Source organism: Tympanuchus pallidicinctus, unplaced genomic scaffold (genome assembly GCF_026119805.1).
Source record: "Tympanuchus pallidicinctus isolate F22 unplaced genomic scaffold, pur_lepc_1.0 scaffold10, whole genome shotgun sequence".
In the NCBI taxonomy this organism is placed as follows: Eukaryota; Metazoa; Chordata; class Aves; order Galliformes; family Phasianidae; genus Tympanuchus; species Tympanuchus pallidicinctus.
In genome coordinates this window covers 19,752,594-19,774,842 of record NW_026294619.1, presented here as the reverse complement: position 1 = coordinate 19,774,842, position 22,249 = coordinate 19,752,594, and the positions used below count along the sequence as shown (strand labels likewise).

Sequence of the window (22,249 nt, the reverse complement as noted above, 5' to 3'; positions counted from 1 at the left end):
AAATGTAACTTAGAGCTTAATTACCTTAAAATTTAAAAATCTTAAAACTCAATTCACTCTCAGAGTAATTAATACCTCCCACAGCTTTAACTGCAGATTCAGTAACAGCAGGTGCAAGGAAAACAACGGTCCTAAATATCAAAGCTCCAGGGTTTAGCTGATGTGTGCCTGCCAGGACTCCTGTGCTCCCCTCTGCCACACAACCTGAGCACAGGGATAGGGAAGTGGGAGTGGTGACTGAGCAGTGAGGGATGCAGCACCCTGCCAGCCAGTAGCACCAGCCCCACACAATGCCTGGGCCACAGCTGCTGGTCTGTGAAAATCATGCTTCCCAGAGGCTCATTGAGACAGCTGGTAGGAATCTATTTGTTTTGCTCAGATTTTGGGGGGTTTTGGTTTTGTTTCTTTGTGACAGTTGTAATGGCCAATGCACATCTGTGAAGTATTTTGTTCCTGGCCAGTTGGCTACTTCCCCCATAACCCCTTTTCAGTAGAAAATCCTCAGCCTGCTCTGGACATTGCCTTTTGAGCTGCGGCCACTTCCTCTCACAGGAGTGCAGGCATTCAGCCCTGCCACCCCTAAGGCCTAATGCAGGAAGAAAATGAGGAGGTGATACTGCCCAGGTTTTTCTGCAGACATACTAATGCGGAGGCTGCAGGAGGTGCCATGACATAGGAGGCTTCTGGAAATGGCCAGCGTGGTCTAGGGCTGCCTCCTGTATATTTTATGCAAAAAGCCCTGAGTTTGATTGAAAGTAATTTACTGGTTCTGAAATGATCAGAGTGAAGACTGGGCAAAAGGCTGAACTGTGAACTGATGCAGTTCTACATAAGCCTATGGAGCCAGAGCCAATATTTTTGTATTCCATTTACAAAATTGCTCAATGATTGTTGTTGGTGGGTTGTTGTTATTTTTTTTTTTTCATATTAAAGTAAACAACAGACTGAAATTTCTGCATACTAAATTCTAGAGAATCAAGTGTTTATTCATAAATCATAGAGAAGATCTGAACCAAAAACTTTCTAGGTCGCTCCAAAAGTAATGCCTCCTATTTATTTATGTGGAAATCACAACAGATATATAGAGAACATAATATCACTATTTGATAGAGCAAATTCTCAGCTACAAAACACTGTTCTTCAGCATAGTTCCCACCATTAGCTATGCATTTTTGCCAGCAATGAGCAAGAGCCTGCATGCCACTCATAAAAATCTGCACCATCAGAGCTGATCCATTGTTTCACAGCTGCTATTACACCGTAATTGCTAGAAAAATATTGCCCACACAGTCCAACTTTCACTGTGCTCACATCCACTGTTTGATCTCCATCAACATTCAGCAAGTATCGATTAATATCAAAGGGTGCCATTTTTTCTGCATGGCAAAATTCAATGACACACCTTTGCTTCATCTGCACTTCCATGTCAGATGCCATTCTGTCAGACTGCCCCTCTGCTGCCATCTGTCACACAGCAACAACATGTAACAGAAAGTTGGTGGGAATGTTCAATTTCTATTGCCACACCACCAATATCCACCTCTGATGTCATGAGCCAACATAATAAAATAAGAGGTGTTACTTTCAGAGCAGTCTCCATACAATGAACAATGGGCAGGATATTTACTTACTAGCAAGACAACACAGAATGCTAGCTTGGCTAATATTGCTTTTCAACATACCCACAGAATAAAGACTTTAAAAAAAAAAGTTTCATCTGTAATTCAAATCACACTGCATCTTTCATTTGTTACCTTCTCCTCCTCTCGCTCTCCCTCTCATCCTCCCTCCCCAAAAAAGCTTTATATAGAGTAGCTGGAAAGCAAAGTAGGAATCTATGCAGACACTATCCATCACATTTCTGTCTTAATTGAATGACACCAGAATGAGATCGATAAAATGTAACAAGAGACAGCTTTGCATTTCCACACTCACTTATTCTCCTTCTCTATTACTGCCAGCCATCACCGTGACCAGAAAGCCTAAGTATTGAGTTTGAACGTTGCTGCCAAGCAAGCTGTTAGTATACGAATAAACTTGTCAGAAAAACAGTAAAACTTACAATACTGGGAAAGGCCAAAATGTCAAAAGGGCACTGCCAGCAGCATTAAATATGCTGCTTTTAAAGCCGTACCATAGAAACATACAAAGAGTTTCTAAGAAACATGGGAAGTGGCAATGCTTCAGATACGACCCCCTCGTTCCCCCAAGGCACGTCTGTGTGTGTGCATGTGTGACCGTCTGACATGCAGTTGTCGTGACCTCTCGGCACAAATCTGCAATTTCAACAATAAACCAGACCAGCTGTGATTTCCCTACATTCAAGGATTCTGAGATCTCCAATGCATTATTGATAACCTCGTTCCTGTGCTAAAAGCAGGGCTGACACACTCATAATCCCAGACTTTTCCTGAAAAGCTCCAGCTTCGCATACCAATCGATCATAAGACATAAAATGGAAAAAAAAGCCCTTTTTGAAAGAAGGCTACATTTTATGTGCTGCATCCATTTCAGCATGCATGCTCAGTAAAAAAAATGTAAGCTTTCCTCAATTTTTTTTTCCAGCCTTCCATTATGATGATCTCATACTCCTGACTGTGTAAGGGTGATGCTAGATTAACAGGAACATAATTAGTATGTCAGCTTTGGAGTCACATTTGTGTTTAAAGTCTACAATGCAGCTGGACTCCACAGGCAGAACATGGGCACATCCTTCCCAGTGTGATGCTAACTGCAGAGCAAATGGCAGCGCCTGCTGCAAACAGCTAACAGCAAAAAAAAAAAAAAATAATAATAATAACATCAATAATAAAGGAACAAGCTGCATCAAGTGAATATGGTAAACAAAATGAATTATAAAGGCAGGAAGAGGAAAGAGGTAACAATAGTAAAACTGCACAGGATACGGCTTTAGTTATGCATCATTAGAAGGCTCCCAGAATCTGCAAACACAAGTATTACCAATTTTCTAGTGTCAGTTCAGAACCTAACGAAACACTTAGGCACTGCATCACAGGAAATGCTCTCTTCATGTTTCAAGACTGTCATATTTCAGCTTAAAACTCAATTAGATATTAAAACAATTGCTGTACAAGTGCAAGCACTTCTGTCAGGCATTATTAAAGTCCGACTGATGAGACATTTGGCCTCTTAACTTCTGTAGATAATTCTTCATGCCTGGTTGACTACGTTGCACTGTTTCTTCATTATTATGTCCATGCTTAGTCCTAGAGCAGCTTTATTTCCTATTTTTTTCCCTGTACCAACAATGAAATACATCTTGGCTGGAAGTATGAGGCTGACAGCCATGACTTCTCAAAGTAAAAAGATTCCTCAATTAATCACTATTAAGGAAACTTAAGCAGATAACAACCTCAGTATCTGTTATTATTTCTTTTTTAGAAGGTATATTTACACAGCAGACCCAAAAGGAATTAATTTTCAGTATTAATCAAAAGTTAGAGCACGATCAGAAAGTACAAAACCTTACATGACTCACTAATGATTACCAAACATGCAGGAAAGTATATGGAAAGATTTTCCTACATTCTCCTCATCTTTCAAGTTCTGATTCATCCACTGAGAAAAATTAAAATAAAAAAAGCTTTTTTTGGTCTGATGACACTCTCCACACATAATACTCATTTGAGCCAACACATTTTCCTCATAGAATTATTGCTCGAAAGCAGAAATAGGCTATCATTAAAACCTTCCAATCACAGAAATTAAAATTGAAATATCTTATATCTGGAGATAATTTTTTATCAATATATAGTCAACATTAAATACTAGATATCACTAACACAATTAGGAGAAAAGTTGGCAACGCTCACTGAGAGTAGGTAAACCAGGAGAATATTAATGCTGCGGTTTCAGGGAAATTGTAATACTACAACTTCAGGGCGTCTATGCATCCAGTAAGAGACAGACTTCTTTAAAAGAGAGAGTTGAAAGGAGGTGCATAATGTGGATGTTCAAACCAACTCTGAGTAAAGCTACTCTAACAAAGAGGAGGCATAAAGAGAGTAGCTTCCGGACTGAGGCACCTGATTAAGGTAACTGCAGCAGGATAGTGAGAACAGTGAGAATGCCTCTCTGGAAATGCTTGCATTGCTACGAAGAGTAAACAAAGATGACAGCACAGATTTTATTCCAGTGCCCTCTCTGTGGAACTTGGAAAAGCATAATCGTTATTCCCATGAATGAAAGGGACAGCACAAGCTGTGGGCTGAGTGCAGTTGGCTCTTCCCTTGGCTCACACTAGTGGATGAGAATTATACACAGAAGCTGAAGAAATGCACAAAGTACACATGCACTATCAGTTTAGGACAGCTCCTAGTATGCTAAAAGAACAAAAAAGCCATTCCAAAGTCTACTTTGGAGTAGAAGTCTTAAAGACCATCACCTTTAAACAGCTATCTCTTTTTCGGCTAGTTCTCACTGTATTTAATTCTATAAAGCATCATAAATGGCTGCTTGAATGGCAGTCTGAGAAAGGTTATATTACTCTAAGTGCTAGGAGATGACTGTTGAGAACACAGATCCTCTGGAAAAATTAAAATCACATTTTTACAACACAGACTGCCATTTATTTGCCTAATTCTAAGGATTCTATTTATTTTCCTTTATTTTCATTTACTCATAAGGCAGCTCATATTTGCATGCTTTATAATTGCACACCTGATGTAATTCATAACATCTAATTTTAGGACCTAAATTCCCAGAATAGTCACTTCAAAGGAACACGCATCTCCCTCCAGAGGTCAAATTCAGAGCACCTAAGATAAATAAGGATTTGAACTCCCACAGTACCATTATCCTCACATTCAAGTAAAAACACAGACACATAAGCAAATGAGAAAAGCTACCGGAGACAGGCACCAAGTTTTTTTTCTCTAATTTGTTGAATTAAGGGACTTTTTTGATGCCTTAAACATCTTGACACATGAGCAGTGAAAGCAGGGCTACCTGGGCAGTGAATGTCCCTAGCGTTCAAGTAGGGGAAACTCCTGTTCACGAAATCCCACAGTGGGAACCTTCTGCAATCACAGTGGCAACAAACTCTTAACTGGGTAATGATTAATTCCCTGACTCTGCCAAAGCAGAAATCAAGGTAAGTAACCTGTGGTTCTGTATGAATAAGACTTCAGACTTTGCTGCACTAAATTTCCAAGTGAATGTAGCTATGGGCTACGTTCTTTCACTTACCTCACTGACAAGTAAGAAGCCCAAAGTTTGCTTTGACGGATATCCAACATTTAGCAGAAAGACACCATTCCAAGTTCTTCCTCTTCAAGGTCACCACAGGACTGGGGCATGGAGATTGTGGCAGCAGCCGGTAGAGCTGACAGGGTGAAGGACCAGCTCCCTCCAAATCACTGAACATGTGAATCCAAGCTGCAGCAGCACCTTAACACTATCCCCAGGCCTCAAAGGGATTGTAGCTTCACCAGCCCTAGAACCAGGCAAGAGTCACTGCCAATACGCTAAGAGCCATTGCCCGCGTGATCTGAGATGGTATGGCTGGGCCTAGGGAAACACGTGGCACTCCCCTCAGTGATACACGAATAACTATTGATGTTTTAGGTAAGTCTGAACACCTCCCTTCATATACACTCTCACTTAAAGTCAGTGCAACAATCTTAAAAGTACATGAAGGTGCAAGAAGGACAAAGAAATACGAATGCAGGTGGAAACCCAGGCAAACATCAACCTTCCACCTTTTTTGCTGGGGAAGTTTTCACATGCAAACACTTCACTAAAAAAAACCTCAAGCTGTTTGCAGGGTATGGTTCTTTAGGACTCTAAAGACCTGTCATTTCTCTTAGCTGCCTACAAAATAATGTCATGTCCCTCTATTTTATTCCAAACACGGAAGAACAAGTCATTCTGTGGAAATCAGGGACGGGACTGAGTTATAAATCACTGGTGCTTTTCTACTCTGCCACAGAGTCTTCATAACTGAGCATGCTTTAAACAAATAAAGTAAAACTCACTCAACAAATTTAAAATAATTCATCATGCCAAGAACCTTATATCACTGCTTCCCTTTAGTCCAAGAAACAGCACTTACATAACAATAAACATTTCTAACTCCAAATGTCAATTTTCTCTCTTCTTTTGCCCAACAATTGCTTTTATTTGGGAAATGAATTTAAAAAGCCATTTATCAAAGAGTCATGAATTTGCTTACAAAGTTTAGTAATTCTAAAGATTAATTTAAATAACATACCATATTATAATGCTTGAAATGTTTACAAATGTAGGCATTTTATTTTAAAACAAATTTTTAAACACAATTCATGATTAAAGATCAAAGGAAGAATGTAAGAAATAAATCATAATTTTGAAAACTTTCAAAGTATAACCAAAGTTAAACTTAGTCAATGAAAATAGAGATAATATTTCACCACTGATTCCAGCCTTTATGACTGAAATGGAAGATCCAGTTCTCTGAATTTTGTAATACAGGAATAGACAACAGAGAAAATAAGTATGAGTTGTAAAAGTACAGAAATTTCTAAAATACTTTTTCCCGTAGTTTGAAATCTTTTTTGGTTTTCAGTATTCTTTTTCTTTTTTTTTTTCTTTTTTTTTTCTTTTTTTTTTTTTTGCCTAAAACACCTTCAAGACAACCTTTTGGTACTCTTTTAATATGTAGCTCCTTCCTTCTCTAGTCTTCCTTGGTGTCAATACATTATTTAAAAATTCATGATTTATACTGATTACTCATTTTTTCTACATTCTTAGAAATTCTAAATGAACAAATAAGTAAGTCCCCCCCAGCCACACATGCACAAGCTGTTCTTGTGGTTGCATGAAAAACTGGAAATGACTTTTACTTGCTGCATTTATTTTGGACTTAAGAATATATATGCAGCATTAAAATATCATTTGAAAAACATAGATAAAAGCCGCTCTTTTGTAAGTGCCAGTTTCTTTAACAGGTGAAAAGGATGACAGCAAATTATGTGGGATAATTCTATTCCAGTGAAATAGAATTGTTTCATTTAACACACTGTCAAATAACTGAAGAGAAGCTAGGGGATTTTTAACTGGTAAACACAGGATTTTCTACAGCAATTGCTAGGAAGGGTGCAAAAAAGAATTTGGATAATGTTTTAATGTTTTATCATATTAATCAGTTAGCCCTTTACACTAATAATGTATTCTTTCACAGGCACATGAAGTATCTTCAAGTTCTCAAATTATTTCAGGAAAACATACATCAGAAGTCTGTTTGTTATCACATTTCTGTAAAGCAGTTATTGCATATGTTGAAAAAAGTTTATTCTGACACATTAAGACTAAGAATATTTATGGAGAAGGAGAAATGCAGAAGAGGCTTGAGCTTAATAATGTGGGGCCATTAATTAGCATCAAATGAAAGAAAAGCAATAAAGCAATTTTGTCACCAATTACTGACAATTTGCCTAAGTACAACCATTAATTTTGGATAATATAACCCCCATAAAATTAAGGGGACAGAACTAATTAAATCAATGTCCTTTGCTGGTCTCTTCCCACTAATTTAAGTACTTTAAGAAGTATCAGAAGTTACAAAACCTTTAAATGCTCTAAGAACAAATGGAATAACATATGGTTATGATTTTCTACCTAAAAGTTGCTGGCTTTAGGTGTTTTTGTTTGTTTTTATTTTTTAGGATGGGAAGGAGGGCTGGGCAGGCTAAACATAAGGAAAACTAGGGCAATTAAAACTGAGTCCCTTTAGAATTACCACAGTCAAGACCTCTGTTTACTTATGCTTTTCTTGCAGTTTTAGAGATTTTTCACAAAAGGATGCCTCTTCAGGGGAGCCAGAAATACCAGTGTGTAATAGTTTGATTAAGGAATCTGCAGACACTGTCAATGTTAACATCAAGCAAGGGGAGAGAATAAGAAACCCACTTCCCACTGTGATGCGGCGCTGGCCCCGGCAGGCTGTCCCAGTGGGGCACCATCGCCCACTGCCTGCCATTGGCGGAGGTTGGTGGTAGCTGCACAGAGGTGGCCACGGCTGCCCGCACACACGTCCTTGCACTGCCCAGTGCTGCCAGCTCCCAGCGCAAGGTCAGCCGTACAGACACGACATTTAATCGGCACAGCTACTCAGGAGCAGCCTTCCCGAGCTCTGCCACTGCCGAACGTCTGCACTAAACACCAAGAACAGGTGACGGGTCCCAAAGCCAAAGTTTTGCAAAACTCTCTTATGGCTGGTGATAACTCCTGTCGAGGAAGGTGCTTTCTGAGGTGCTTAGCATTTGCTCATCGAGAAAACAGAGCAACGCTTTGATCAGTACATACTCAGGGAAGAAAATACTTGCAGGACAACTCCGTGTCCCCCAAAAAGGCTCACCGAGGGAACTTACAGTGTTTAATAGGCATCCATATCATAAACCTCGGGTGCTAGAGTACAAATAAACACTCTAAAGGGTTTTAGCCACAAGGAGATAAGATCTCTCTCTGGGGAGACGGCTAGAAACTGCTCCATTGCCTTTGTGCAGACTACTGGAATGTGCTTGCTTTTCATTTCTTTCTTTGTGTCTGGCACTCTGGCCTCACAGGCAGTGTCTTAAGCCATGCAGGGTCAGGGCAAACAGAGAACTGCATTCATGGACAGATCAAGTTTATGTGAGAATCTGCTCCTCCTGTGCCCTCAATTTCCATTTGAATTGTTAATAAAATCTCAGCCTGAAAGCAGCTGATCCCATCAGTGGGGAAGTCATGCAGAGAATCCTCTAGCTCAGAAAAACAAAATTTCTTTATCTTTTTCATCCTCCTCCTACATTCGTGGGAATTACGCCATGTAGACCCCTCTGAAAGCAGCCCCCTCCTCCCCCAGCACAACACCTGATTGCCAGCCCACAGCTTGCTCCGAAAAGGAGGGAGAGGAGGGGAGAAAAAGGGGAAGATGCACAAGCAACAGTCAGCTACAGCAAAATCACAGCCACAACAATTGCACCTTCATAGCAGTTTACAGATTCCCAGACACCTTCTGGCAAAAGGAAACACAGATATTTCATTTTTAAAGTTAATTTCCAACAGCTGATAACACTAGCTGTAAGACTTTCCCACAGCTTTATGACACCGCATGAACTAAAGGCCACAGAGATAATAAAAGGTCACACATAAAGGAAAGAACAGAGCCATACCCCAATTAATTTGGTCTCCCCATGCAAAAAAATGTACAGGAACCAGAGCCGATATTTGCTGCAGGCAGCAGACATGCATCTCCTAACCTTGCCACGCTCTAACTGGGCCTCTTGCTTCTTCTGCCTTTGCTCCTTGCAAACTGTTTTAATATTGAACGCTTTTCAGAGGGATGGGCTGATGAACGAAAACATGAATTTCCTGCTTGCCCTTTAAGGTGGGTTAAAGGGGGTGCTAGTAATCAATTACAGAACAAAAAGCAAAAGACAGACTAAAGGTTTTACAAACTCAACATGTTACAGTTTACTCTCTGCTTTCTAACCAAAGTATCCCCCTTTACTCCTTCCTCAAAAACAAATACATGTATTTTTAGGGATGAGTATCAAACAATATTCAAATAAATCCTGTGTGAAACACAACAACTCAGAGAGATTGCTGCAAATTTTATTTGTTCTTCAGAGTAGCACATCAGCCCTGGACTACAATAAGTGTTCTAAATATACACTGGAATGTAAAATCTTGCGGTTCTGAGTTTTGCCTGCTCCCAGCCCCAGCCTCCGCTCTCTTCTCCTAATAGGATGGGATGATGTTGCTTTTTGCAGTAGTCACTGGAATGAAAAAAAATGTACGGAGGCTGCAGGACCAATCCTGCCCACCCAAATGCTTCCTTGTCTGCCTGGTGACCTGACTGGGCTTGCTCTTTGGAGTAAGTACAAACTCCTGAAAAAGTAAAATGTACCTTTGCCTATCTCAGAAGACAGATTGGCTGAATCGTTATTTTATATCATTAGTCAAAGAATATCCTTACTCTGATAGTATCTCATACTCAATTAAAAATAATGCAGGTATGCAAAAACTGTGGTGGCTTGGGCGTCCTGGTTTGGATTGAGGGAGATGACAACTTGGTACAGAATAAATCCAGCAAAACTAATATCAGTAAAGGACACGCTGCAGCAGGTGCTTAGGAATGGGCATTTTTACCATTTTATTTTCGGAGCTTGATTTTGCACATTTTTAGCTAGAGCTGGTAGAACTGCTCCTTGAGAAACGTAACCAACAGGCTGAGCCTTGAAATCTGTTCACCAGGTGTCTGCAAGTAGGTCATGGGTGTTATTAATTACTTCATTAGTCACAAGTCCTTGAACAGTGTGTGCAAACATATTTGACCCTATGACACAACTTTTAACTGGCCAATACGAACAATCACTACTCGTTATTCACAGTGCGTGACTGGTCACTTAATTTGCAAAACTGTGCTCTCTTTCTCCGATTGGTAGTCCATACTGTGTACAAAAGAAGGTTCACTAACTTTCCTCAAGTGCTTGTAACTGCCAAAGGAATCTGTTAAAATGCTTTGTTCAAGTGAGATTTTCAGTACAACTGTTCTTGAAAGTACATGTTGCCATTTTTTCTTGCACAAGAATCTATGAGTTGTGAACATCCATGGCTTTGACTTCATGCTATGAATATCTGAAGAGCTGCACAGGGAGCAGAGGAAGAGTGGATAGCTTCATTAAACCCTGAGGTGCACACTCACACTGATCAGAACACACTGATTGCTGTGTATAATTTACAATTTCATCTTATCATCTAACCCTGTGACAAGTTGCTTACAAGCTTCCTTGCCCAAATGACCTTCTCCTTTCCTCCCCACTGCCATAAGACTTAGAGAACTCTCCTTTCTTTTTTTTTTGGTACAGATATCCTCTCCTCATTCAAATACCTCCTTAAAACTCCTTTCTCTTGGATAGCTTATTGATGCTAACTCATATTTTATGGATACAGTGAAAGCTGCCACATCAGAGCACTAAATACAACCGAGAGCAACTGCAAAGCAGAAGAATATCTTTTCATTAAAGCCAGACCTGAAATGCAATTAAGACTGCATGAGGATACAGGGTGGGGAACAGAACTGCATAGAAAGACACTGCATAAAAATGATGCATCACACATGTACGTATTTATAAGCATACACCACAGTACAATGTAGAGTACACGTCTCACTATTTTTATTTATCTGTAACCATTTAAACACGTCAACTGTAACCTCAACTTAATCTTTTGTACTCAGAGGGAATTTCTGTCAAGACAAATAGGAATACAGAATGCCCTCTCTTTAGTTTGTTTTGTTGTTTGTTTGGGGTTTTTTTGGTCAATTTATTTCTAGACTATTTGTTTTTTTAAAAAATGAGTATTTCATACATAAAATAGACATCTTTGGAACTAGTTAAGAATGAAAGCCCCATCAGTACACATAAATATGTTCATTCTCTTTGAAATACTCTCATTATTGTTCTTACAGAAAAAAAAAAAAAAGGAAAAAAAAATTGGCAGAGTTTACATCTGTGATCTTTATTTAATTTTAAATAGCATATCTTAACAGCTTTATCAGGCTTTTGCCATAAAATAAATCTAAAGGATGAGAAAAAATGGAAGAAAGTTAACTTCACCTTACCAAAAAAGAACCTGGACTAAAATGCAGGGTCCTCCACATGATCTGATAAAATTGTCACTTATTTTCCCTTAGGAGATTAAGGCAGATCAAGAAAAAGCATGGTAAAATTCAGGAACTAAATCTGCATTTTACAAATTGTAGTTGAATGTGCCAACTGAGTGTTCAGTTTTCCTCAAGACCTATTTTGTAATTCATTTTACAAATAAATGTTCTAGGTATAAATACGCGTTCTCTACATAGCAGCATGTGAGCCATAAAGGGTCTAATCATTGATAGGTTTTCTTGTGCTTCTTTTTAAAAAAAAATAGCAGTACATCTCAATTTTTTATAATAATATTTTAAAGATGCAGTGGTTTTTTTAAAAAAATTGACTTTGAAAGAGTTTTATATCAGTATATTAACAATCACCTATCGTACTTCTTGAATGATTGCTTCCTATAAAATAGTAACATTTACAAATGGCACACCACAGTAAAAACATCCATAAGATAGAGTTTATTCACTTGCTTTAAATAATGCACTTCAGCATTCCGATAACATTCTATAAACTCAATACTGTTTGCTGTTTTGGCAGGTAGTAAGCTGATCAACAAAACACATGCATTCTTAAGGAACTGCATGACCAAAGCACAAAGTCAACAAACCTCTCTTTCAACAAAATCTAAAGCATTAAACAAATGTGTGCAGAAGTAACAATGCTACACATCTTTCTTTCTATAGGCTCTTTTTTTTTTTTTTTTCCTGTCTCATGTGTATATAAAATCAAATTAGATTTTACATAAAGTGGTGGTGAATTCTCATAAGTTTAGGAAGCTGATAACTCAGCAAGATACAAAGTCAGAACTACCTACTGAGGTCACCCGGATGTTATCTATTGTGCTCCACGCGGACAAGCACATGGGCTTTTTAACTGTGCCTAATTATATACTGTACTTATAATATAAACAATTTGATCGAGGAATTAGACTTTAAATACTAACTTATGTAAATTTGAATGCAGATCCCTTGAAATGAGATTACAAATTTAATTAAATGCCACTTTCACCTTCCCTTCAGCAAGGGCATATCTTTGAACATCATTACTTGCTGTAAAAGCACTGCCAAATGTTAGAAATAAAATTAATTAACCAATATAAAATATTTGTCAATGGAGAAATAACATCTGCACTTCCCTGAGTTCACCAAAAAGTACAGTCTAAGATTTTATTTTAAAGAAGTGCTCATGAAAACAAACTCCTACATACTACACGGTGCGCTTTAAAATACATTTCTTCCTTTTTCAAAAATTACGTTAAGAACATCAAGATTCTATAAAATCCTACCAGTCTTTCTATCTAAAGAAGGAAATAAAAGATATTCCTGTGAGTTCCCTAAATACAATAGGACACTTAGATGAATATTCAAAAGCAAAAACTGCAAAACTTTGTTTTCTAACCTTTTTAAGGCATGTTTTAAACCCAAAACACCATATTCCATTGATTCTAGAAGATCTTTACAAAATCCATAGGACAGCTTATTATGAAAAGGTGGAGAAAAATGCATTGCAATACATCTGTGAAATGGCAGTCTCCATCCTAGTTTGCTGTTTCTTCATCTAGCTCAGGAACAGCCAGACAGGCCAAAATTACAGGGATATTAAAACAAAATGAAACAACAACAACAACAAAAAAAGGCAAGAAAATAAAAATAAAAAAATAAATTAAAAAAAAGTAATACAAAAGAAAACAAACAAACCAACAAATCAAGGCAAGCAAGCAGAACAGCTACAAGTAATGCCTTTCTACTCTCCATGCCAGGCTGGGAGGAGCAGGGAAGAGTAAACAATGTGCAAGCAGTTCATGAGCAGCCTCGTCACTGTTTCAGGGTCCTTCCCTGCATAAACTGAGTCCCTGTACTCAAATCGTCTGACTAAAGTTGAACATCTTTATTTCAGAGGTGCTATCCAGTATTTCTAATGTAGAGGCAGCTTCGTATGACTCTTTCCTGCTTAACACATGCAATTTCAGGGATGTTATGACATAACTTTATTAGCTTTCTCATTTCTTCAGGCATCTTCCCATCTCCTCTATTGCATATTTTGAGACCCTGAACCTTCAGTACATCAATCATATGCCTGCACAGCAAACAAAGGCATAAGCTTCCATTGGCATTTAATTCATTTAGCTTAATCTAGCAAACATGGATGGAAGTGGCAGGAATGATGAGACATGGCTTCTGGAACCTGTGCTGACAACTTCTCGGGTACCCCAGGCACACCTTGATTGTGTTTCCCTTGACAGTGTTCTCCAACTTGTTTAAGTAGCTAGTCACAAATCTGCTACACATACTATTAATTTATTCCTTTTCGCTAAACGGTTACAAAAAGAAGAAAGCCCAAATCATGATGATGTTTTTTTGTGTTTTTTTTTTTTTCTCACTTCCATACTTTCCAAGCTCTCCAATTCTTCTGTGTCCCAACAACCAAAGAATGTGAATATCTGAATACATATCACTGAACTTCCAATAACAGGGCAGTTATTAGGCAGTTAACAGGGCAACATTTTCCTGGAGGGCTACTTTGTTTGGGGAGAGCAACACATTCCAAAGGAAAAAAAAATCAGTTCAAAATCAGAAATCTAAGTTTAGTTAATTCTACCCTTTAATATTTACTTAGATCCTTAAGGATCTGAGACTTGCTGACAATAAAAAACGTTGAGAGATCTAATTTTGCGGTATTCCCATTGTGGCACACTCAGATGCGCTATGGGATTTTTAATTTCTGCTGTGATGACAAAGTGAGGTTGAAAATCTGGGAGAGTGTAAGGAATGTATTATATTCAATACTTAAGGCTAATGTTCTCCAGTTTGAGGGAAAAAACAAACAACAACAACAACAACAAAAACACCTTCAAAAGTGCAAGGCATTTCTGCCTTGTCTGTGATATACTACATAAAGTATTTTTAAATTAGTTCATTAAATTATCTCTGAATTTTCAGCTAAAATCAATATACATTTATAGCGAACAGTGATAGATCAGGAATACAAAGACAAGGACAAACAACAAGTATGCAGTGAAGGTTTTCTGAAGTATGAAAAAGTGTAGGGTAGTTGAGTGGTTATCATCTGAGAGAGCAGATACTGCACGAGGTTAGGAGATTATGAGAAAATGGGAAAAAGTAGAAAATTAGGAGATGAGAAAATGAGTCCTGCAGCACCTGATGGTCAGCAAGGAGACAGATGTCGCATCTTCTACATGGAAATCCTATTTAGGTGAGTATGGTGGATGCTCATCTCATAAGGGGATCATGTCATCTTGATTACTAAATGCGGTAGAATACTACAGCTTGTGACCTGATAAACTTACTGTCAGAGGCAGCAGACACTGGAAAAGAACTGTGTGCTTATTTCCTTCACACTTTGTCCTTTGGCCAACTTCTGATCTGTCTCCAGCTGCCTCGTGGGTCAGCAGGCGCCACAGCAGCCACTACCAAATGAAGGAATCAGCTCCCACTTCCTTGCCACACCTCTGCTGGAAGTGAGGAAATCCTGTCAAGCTACAGGGATATTATGTCAGTACTGCTAAAAACACAATCCTGGGCAGCTTTATCTCGGGGCTCTAAAAAGTTACTGACAGGGACCAAACGTGAAATTCATCTTTGGGAATATCTTCAGAGATCTATTCTCATTTACTACCCGAAAGAGTTCCTGTGATAGCAGAAACTCTGTCCATATGATTAAGGCAATCATGATAGAAGTTAGTGCTACTAATCACAACTGGAATTAATAGGTACAGTAGGAAACAAGATTACATGATAAATCACTTTTTATAGCAAATTTTTAAAATATGGAAAAGAGGAAAAACTCAATAAAATGTAAAATGTTCAGCTAGCTAACAGATCAAACAAAAAGTAATAGTCCAAGAAATGGTTGCAGCCAAATCTCACAATTTGAACAAGAGCATAAATCTGAGAAGATAAAGTAAATAAATGTGAATAAAAGTACATTAAATTTTTAAATTAAATCAGAAAATAATGGGTTTAATTCTAAAGGGAACAGTGTGTGCCAGAATATTGAGTTATACATTGCTTTATTGAAGAGTAGGTCAAGATCTTATCAGCTCTATTATGAGGAATGTCAATAAAAGGCTGTGCAATGATAAAATGTTTAATTAAAAATGAACATTGTGCAACATATGAACTCTTTGTGTTATACAGAAAGAGCAGTCAAATGTATTACGTTCTTCAAGTTACAAATTGCACTAAATCTTTGCCCTCCTCCCCCCAACTGTACATTCTTATCAGTATGAAATCTTGTATAAAAATAGATTTATTTATATTGGATCTTTTACAAATTAGTTTAAGATCATCTACTTCCAGGGTGCTTCAAACACTTTGAAAATCCAGATCAACTGTATTGAGAACACTGGGCTCTTGTTCTTGGTATTCTTCCAGTTGAATAAGTGGTATGTTTTGTCAAGTTAATTAAAAAAGTAAAGGCTTAACAATGATGTATGTTGATGAAAAAGTAATAGAAACTAGCAAGATTAATTTTTTACTTCATTATTTTAATATACATGCATATAGAGTTAGCATCCTAAAGATCTCTTAACAACTCAGTAGAGTGACACTATGAAGAAAATATGAATGTTTTGTAAGGTGTAAATGACCGTAGATGATTCACGTTCCAACAATAGTAGTGTGAGAGAGTCTGCTATTAAAGCAAAAAATTAATCCTTACTAATCATTTCTATTCATGGACTAAAAACAAGCTTATCAAATCAAGTTAGCAAAGAAAAAGCAACCATACACTCAGGAGAAGAGTTTGTGATCGCAGATACTGGTAATATTAAAGAGCTATTAAATTATCCATTGTTTCCTCTCCAAGTTCAGGCTCATTTGTACTGTATTTACCTGTTGGATTGCCACCCTATCTTTTGGGAAATAATTCTGAAATCCTTTCTCTCTTTTTATCATATATTATTTCCTGAGTGTTGGTCTACAATTACCTCTAACAATACCATCATTTTTAAGTATAGAAAAACACAGATATAAAATTGTATTTTTCTCTGAGCATAGGATACCCCAAATCAAGAACAAATAAACTTCAATAAGAGAGAATTACTACCTAAGAAGCAGATTTGGTAGTAATATTAAAAACTAAGTCAGAGGAGGTCTAGTATGGGGCATGAATAGAACAAATCCTTCACCAGGAGCCAGCAGATATTCCCAGGGTCATGGCCTAGTTGAAGTTAAAAGAACCCCCTTACACACTGATCACAGTGGGGCCAGATATCATCCCCATATTCTATTCATAGTATATCATCACAAATGGAAACTACAAATGAAGTATCATGAAGTGAGGTGCCTATAATTCATAATGTTTTCTTTCACAGTAATAGCCAAGACCTCTCCCTGAACTCCAACAGAGGCAAATTAGTTCCACATGTCAGATACCAACTGCAATATTTTCCCTTACACTTGGTACACAATGAGTGAATGCATTACAGCGTAGAGCAATTAATACATTTCTTTTTGTGAAATAATGAATGGCAGGACAACTCAGAAAAAATGTCGCTCACTTGAAAGGGGTGAATTGCTTGCCCATGAAGAATAGAGAAGTAGGAAAAGCAATCAATGGAAAATAAGATAAATTAAGCCCCCCACTGTCTTACATCTTCCTAGTGGTTGTTTTAGTTGCATCATTTTCAATGCTTCTTTCTTTGCAGGTCTCCAGGTACCCCCACTTACAACATGTAGTTTGTAGGTCACCTCTGAGTCTAGGATTACTGTGTGTCACAATCCTAACTAAATCTGTTTAGCTTTTAAGTTTTCTTGCAATAGAAATCTAATATATAGGATATATATAGGATAGGACTGTTAAGCACAGGCAACTTGTGCATTTTGCATGCTCTGGGGTATCCTGCCAAGGGCTCAGCTGCTGCTCCAGATGGCCACAGATCTATTGCAGGTTGTGTGTCGTATTTACCAGTCCCATGTTTAAGTAACATACTCTCACCTCAATATGTCTTTACCAGTGAGAAAATAGTAAACAGGAACCAATGCCCTTAGGCAGTGTCTATTCATTGCACTGCACTTTGACCAGAAATGATGTGAGCACGTAGGAAAACATTTCTCAAAATCACTCTCATTAAACCATTCTATTAAGAAAAACATTGATTACAGAGTGTTAATTAAGATATATTATTTTTAATAACACAGGAAATAGGGAGTATAATTTCAGTCACAGGTAACAACCACAACATCCCAAGAATGCTTTAGAAAATTACTGCGAGACTAACGAAACCTCATAGAACATTAGAGTTCAGTATAACACTTTGAAGTGTTAGCAGCTCTGCTTGGTAGAAACCAACACATAGGAAGCCATTACAGATGACAAATCAATATGAAGCAAATTATGGATCTAACAAAATAATTTTGTAACTGTCCCTTCCATTGTCATACTTCTGCGATTACCCTATAGACCTTCTGAGTTTTTCACCAAAGAGTTTTCTCCAAGCAAGTCTCTTCTATTGCATTTCCATTCTAAGTCTTTCATACGCACTGTCTTTTGTTTCTCAGCTCCATTTTGCTGTAATATCTTTTTGTTTTTTGGGTTTTTTTTTGGAGCACCAGGGTAAGAATGACCATGCGTACTTGTTTCTACTGTTACTTATGCAATGGTCTTGAAAACTACAATCCTGTTATAGAATTATAAGAATTCTTCCCACTATATAAACCATTGATATTTTAGATACTCATTTTTTTCAAAGCCAATTATAGGAATCTAAATATATCCTTCTCTTTCCAGGTTCTGCTGCTGATAATGAGTGGTGAGTTATGCTGCAGTGTTATCAAGATACCTTGAATGTACCTTCTGCTGATAATTTTAGAAGTCTCACCGATGGCAGCAATAGTTGTGAGGTCAGGTATTTCTCCAAATTTTAGAAGATTTAAATACTTATTTGCCTCAATTTACATTAGATAGAAAAGTAACTCTAATCTCATGGAAAAGAAAGAAACATACCTTATTCTAAGAGACCTCTTCCATTTTACCAATATTACTCAATGCTGCATGTGACATCACCAGAAGAATGGAGCATCACACCAGACAGAAGTTGACATCTACAGAAAATGTTACTTTCCAGGCCTGTAATATAAAGACAGTGCATAGTTCACTCAGAAACAATGACTCCATAAAATTCTGAGATTATTGTTGTTCAGTTCATCTCTCTCAAATTTAGCCTGCTCAACAAAGAAAAAAAGTTTTCTTTTTTTTTTTTTTTTTTTTTTTAAAAAAAAAAAGGCAAAAACACTCCTTACTTTGAAAACTCAATTTGACATATAGAATTCAAGCTTTTTTTTATGGTTTCTGCATCACCATCAATCATCTTGATCCAGTATCATAAAAGGCCTATATTTGACAAACTATTTTTTGCCATTTATAAGTATGGATATTGTTACTTGCATGTATGAGCTTTCTTGCATTTTCAAAGTACCTAATATACAACAGAATGTTGAAAACCATGTAACAGTTACACAATATATAGGAACTGCAAAAGTGTGAAGCTAAGCATTGTAGAATTAGATATAGATGATCTAGGATGTCTATATATGTTGAAGTTAAAGCTACGTTACCGGAATTTCATTAATTTTTCTGATAAAGCATAACCAAAGCGGAAGTGGACTTTTGCTCCTAAATTTGCATGCTCTTGTATACATGCAATATGAACACATGCAGAAAGGATAAGTGAAGACAGATTTGATAATTGAAGAATAAATGGAGATCACAAAGAATATAAATCCCGTTTTATATATATATATATATATATATATTTCTTCACGTATTCTCTTTTCCAGTCATCACCAATTTTTAACCAAATTCAAGATACTTTGTAAACATACATAACTTAAATAGAGTGGCAATCAAATTTACAGAAGATCGATTTAATCTCGCATTACACAAAACATCAGTGACTTCATATATGCATTTTTGCCCCTTATACCCTTTTTGCCTGGTGTAGCAGAATGTCACTAGGACACTATTTAACCAAAACAGATCATGCAGATCACAGTTGAAGTGTATCATTTTAAGGCAAGAAAAAAGTGTTTTTGGAGTCTTTTTGGAGTTCAGTTTTAGCAACTGAAGATATTTTCTGTATTTTGTACTAAGACGTTTGTAAAACTGCAAAATGCAAACGTATTTTCTTTATAATTGATGCTTCTAATGATTAAGTAGTTATTTTTCCAAGGCAAAAGTACTTTTTTAATTGAAAGTAATACAAGCATAGCAATAGCTATGCAAAACTACAAGGCAATTGATCCCAGTATAATATCCATCCCCTTCGTTAACCTTGAGTGTTGAATTATGTCTGTGTGTTTATCATTTCTAGGTATGGATACATATATGATTACAAGACTAAATCTCAAGAGACCCACGGTTCAAAATGTCAGCTCTGCATATAGTATAGATGAGCAGGCCAAAAGAAGAAAACAAGCTTGGCATGTTTCTAATTGGTTTTCTTTATTAGCATTCAAAGAAATCCCCACAGGCAAAGCCATACACAGTTAAAAGTACTGAGTTTTAACTATTTTTTGTGTAATATAGTTAACCCTTAAGATACAGATTTTAATACAGGCAGGCACTGGCGTTGTTGGTTTTGTTGTGAAGCTTATGAAATAAATTTAAATGTTAATCCTTCAAATGGTAGTCATTCAATACGAAACTCAGCAATTGTACCACAGTATGACTTTTTCCTTCAGTTCACATACTTTCATAGTGATATTCAATCTCATAAGAGGCATAGGAGAATAACTTGAAACATGTACTGCTGTCCTAAAAATTTCAGAGCTTTCAGTGCATAAACATTTATGAAGAACACCTCATGCAGCTTCATCTTTGTTGAAGAACTCAGGTCAGATCTACTTTGAATACGCTGAAACAGTACCAGCAGCACATTTCACTTCATAGCTGAGCAAACATGGGATTTAATATACAGATTATAAAGACAAAGAAACAATATGTATCAAATAAGAAAATAAAAGGTATGTTCAACATTATAAAGTGTAACTCTGTGATAAGGAACTATAGCACACCTAACTGAAATCACCACTTTGTGGAGGGTAACAAACAGAGTTACAATGGAAATCAAAATTTTTATTCTTTAACAAAACAAATCAAAACTCAGTGAGAGACAACAGAGCATATTAAGAACAAATCCCATGATACTGAGACATTACATGCTAAATGCCATCACAGTTTTTTCTTGGATAGGACGCGAGAATTTAAGCCAAGCGCAATAGAAAGGAATTACCACAAAATATTAATGTCCTGCTGCCTTCCACTATTGAGGGTAAAGAGTAAAAAATAAGATCTCCAAAATTTGCCTGAGAACTCTAGAAATAAAACCATTTTCTAAATGTTAAATATTGTACTGTTCTGCTTGTAGCCAAGCACTCAAATGAAACATAGTGATCCAGACCTGTATTATTTCTTGTTTTCCAAAAACAAAAACCCAATACCACATTCTCTCAGGACCACACATTTTCAGACAATCGCCAGAGCAGCACCTGAAGAAACTGAACCTACTCTTCTTTCTTTGAAGTGTTCAAAAAATAAAGGAAGATCACAGGTCTGCTCAAAAAATTGAGACAAACAGAAAAAGTGGATACTCTGAAAAATACATTAAATACACTACTGAAGTCATCACTGGCTGAACATAATGCTCTTCTCTTTTTCCAAGAGTTGCAGTAAATACCCAACAACTCGCTATAAAGATTCACAACATTCAAAATATTTAAGCATAAGTGATTTTATGTCATCTACAATAAGAATAGTATTTGTCACTTTGATTTTTGTTTCACTATTTATATGAGTACCAACCTCAATCTTTCATGACTATTGTAAATTTTGACAATAAAAAGTTCAACAGGAGAGATCCTACTCAGAAAAAAAAAAAAAAGAAAAAAAAAAAAAATCTGTTAAAGTAGAAAGGAGCTTGTTCTTTGTACACAAACTGCAAATATTATGTACTGTTAATGGACCTTGGACTTTAAATACTTCACCACTTCAGTGTGATCCCATTCCATCTTCAGAATGAGTTGACAGGGAGTGACAGCATGAAATTAGTCTGCTGATATCTGATCTTTGTCCACTTGGGATGAAGCTTCTGAATAAGAATTTGTTATAGGAAGCACCATCCTTCCCAGCTTCAGTTGGCTACATTATTTATCTATTTTATTCACTGTGAGCATTAAAAACATACTGCCTACAAGGACCCCTCAAATAGATCATCTCCAAGTCACATCTTTAGTATGGGGCAAACAGCCAGAAAAAAAATTCCTATTATTTTCACTAAAGTATCACTATTCAGAGCAGAAAGAGTACCACACTAAATATCCATGGCTAAAGATGAAGTTTAAAATAGGTCTGCATTCTCTTCTTCAGAAATGCCTCCCAGAAAGGGCACCCATCAAGATGAGGACAGTTGCCCTGAATTTATAACAGTGCAACAAGCCGCCTGAGTTGGCACTAGTAAAGCCTGTATTTCTGAGGAACGAGACATCACTCACTGGAGGAACAGGGTACTTGAATTCCATCACCTGGTTCATTTCAAAATAAAGTTCTCCTTAACTAGATTCATGAAAGACAGATACTATGATGGTAAG

At 37.0% G+C, this 22,249-nt stretch overlaps 1 long non-coding RNA gene across 1 annotated transcript in view; it reads right to left on the bottom strand.

The window, feature by feature from the left end:
• Positions 1 to 22,249, bottom strand: part of LOC128072929 (uncharacterized) — a 261,184-nt gene that overhangs the window by 194,861 nt on the left and 44,074 nt on the right. The window contains exon 2 of the long non-coding RNA XR_008202525.1: positions 18,609 to 18,731. This is a non-coding gene — a long non-coding RNA (uncharacterized LOC128072929). The remainder of the gene's footprint in view (positions 1 to 18,608; positions 18,732 to 22,249) is intronic.